The sequence below is a fragment of the Cicer arietinum genome, chromosome 4 (assembly GCF_000331145.2).
Source record: "Cicer arietinum cultivar CDC Frontier isolate Library 1 chromosome 4, Cicar.CDCFrontier_v2.0, whole genome shotgun sequence".
Lineage (NCBI taxonomy): Eukaryota > Viridiplantae > Streptophyta > Magnoliopsida > Fabales > Fabaceae > Cicer > Cicer arietinum.
Window position 1 is genome coordinate 63,867,852 of NC_021163.2, and position 2,941 is coordinate 63,870,792.

Below are 2,941 nucleotides of genomic sequence, written 5' to 3' on the forward strand. Positions count from 1 at the left end.
CTGCTACCGCTTCTACTTTCGTTTCTCCATGTAAATATCTAACCACAGTGGGTGGTTTTCTTCCATACACTGCCTCAAACGGTGTAGTTCCTGTAGACACATGGAATGTGGTGTTATACCACAATTCAGCCCAATGAATCCATTGCGACCACTCATTCGGTTGCTCCGATGCAAAACAACGAAGATATGCTTCTAAGCACCGATTCCCCACCTCCGTTTGCCCATCCGTCTCCGAATGATATGACAAACTCATACTCAACATCGTTCCTTGTAAACGAAACAACTCTATCCAAAATAGACTCACAAACAGTGGATCACAATCACTGACAATGGATTGTGGCACCCCAATGACAAATATTTCAGCCACCTTCCTCGCAGTATATGGATGTTTTAAGGGAATAAATTGTCCATACTTGGATAATCTATCCACCACTACAAAAATTGCTTCAAACCCCTTCAATTTTGGGAGACCAGTGATAAAATCCATCGAAATATCATCCCAAATTTTCTCCGGGCAGCTTCTGTGATAAAATCCGTTCGAAGCGGTGGCATGTACAACGTACAAAAATCACTGGTACTTCTCGAAGATCCGGCAGGTCGGACCAATGATAGAATCACAGAAAAATAGGAATTTGTGAACAGTAAAATGATAGATAAAATGGAAATTTATTGATTTATGGAAGAAGGAAAAATTATGATACAATGTATAACCCAGAACAAAGCTCCTCCAGAGAAGATAATATCTCCTAATTCAATGATAATAATGATTATTCCTGAGCAATACTCTACTACCCTCCTTAATTTATTCCCCTATGTGTAATTGAAATCTGTAGAATTTAATGAGTTTCTCTGTCCTGTCATTAATAGACTGCTTATTCTCTTTTTAACACTTGCGGACATACGTTCTCCACACTGTAGATTTGGGCTTTTCGCTAGTCTTAGGCCCACTAATTCTATCACGAACCAAGGAATAAGTATCAGTCATATAAAATAAGAAGAAACTCTGAAACCGAAAGAGTTAAGGCACTCATCTCCAATCACCATATAAAGCAGACAATCATCCTAAAGAGTTAAGGCACTCATCTCCAATCACCATGGAAAATGACAAAATTCTTCTTGGTGACATTAACTTGTTGGAGGAATTTGAAAAAGATGTTCATGTCAGTTAATAATGTGTTTGAAGGTGGAAAAGTCACAAGAGATGAAATAGAATTTCCAATTGGTATTAACTATCGCATTACTGTCTCAAATAAAATCTAAAATTTCTAATGCATATCAGATCCAATTTGGAGCACAAATGAATTCAAGAGCAATTACTCAATAATTAACTATCAGATTACTACACTACAGATCAACATGTTAACAATTCAGTGTGTATGTCTGGTATTAACATAAACATTTTTTTCTTATAAAATTTATCTATTTTCAGACAATCAAATTCATATGTAAAATTTATCTCAAAATCACATGTTAAATCATAATTTCACTTTTGAGAAAATCACTGTATACGAGACATAGACAATCATTCTATACTTATTCAGATAGCCAAAATGAGACAAAGGAAGTAGGTGACTCGAGATGGGTGTGGAGAGAACCTGAAAAAAATAAGGTTACTATGTTTAGTCATAAGATAAGTAGAAAATAGATGTTTCTTAAAAGAAACCAAAGATAGTAATATTTTTTTAAAAAAATATTGAGGACTCTATATCCTAAAGATTACCTTCCCTACAACACCGAAGAAGAAATTACAAATCCATAAAACTACACACTTGTAGCAATGGCATAGAGATCAAAAACTACAAACAAACATCTAATCAAAAACTCAAACATATAAAACTCAATAATATGAAAACATAGAGATCAACAAAACAAACTCGAGGTGGTAGCAATGGCTCAAAGCTATGAATTGACGTTATTATTTTGATAGACAGCTGCAGAAATGCAGGTTAAATCAATGTGTGTCTTGTGTTGGAAGTTGAAACTGTTAGAATTCAAAGTATGATTTATTATTTTTTGACTGTACAATTTCCTAGATTCAATGGTAGAACTTCTAGTCAAATACAAGTTCCTAGTATTTGAATGTAATTATTGTAACCTCATTATAAATAGAATGTGTGTGATCTTGTTTGAGACACACAAGAAACACAACAAATCACATACTTTACATGGTATTAGAGCAGATTCATCCTAGGGCTGCTCTGCCCTTTCCAACTATGCCATAACCCTTTTATTTTTATTTTTTTTCTCCTTCAAAATTCTGTGTTCCAGCTGTGCTTTTTCTATTCCAGCTGTGCGTATACTATTCTAGTGCAACCCACCACCAAAGACCGCCGCGCAACCCTCAGATGAACACGGTGACATTTTTTTTTTGCGCTGCCAAACTCCAGGGAACTCGGTGACACATCTGGCTACCAGTTTTTCAAAGTCAGCCGTCGCTCAGGGCCTTACCGCACATTCCAAGGTCATTTTTCAACTTCTGGTGATTTTTCAACATATTTTCTTCTCTTTCACCTAACGTTGATTGTCATGTCCAACACCGGATCTGCTGCTGCCTCCTCTTCTATGTTCAGTTTCACTACGCTTCCTTTGATTATGTGCGAAAAATTGGTAGGTGCAGCCAATTACACAGGATGGACAACAGCCGTTGAACTTTGGTTCCAAGGACAAGGTCGTAAAGACCATTTGCTCAAACAGTACAAGGAAGTCGCGGCCAAAGATCAAGACAATTGGAAACAGATTGATGCCTCTCTATGCAGCGTTCTTTGGTTTTCAATCGATGTCAAACTTCAATTTTACTTTTTTTTTTTGCGCTGCCAAACTCCAGCGAACTCGGTGACACATCTGACCACCAATTTTTCAAAGTCAGCCGTCGCTCAGGGCCTTACGGCACATTCCAAGGTCATTTTTCAACTTCTGGTGATTTTTCAACATCTTTTCTTCT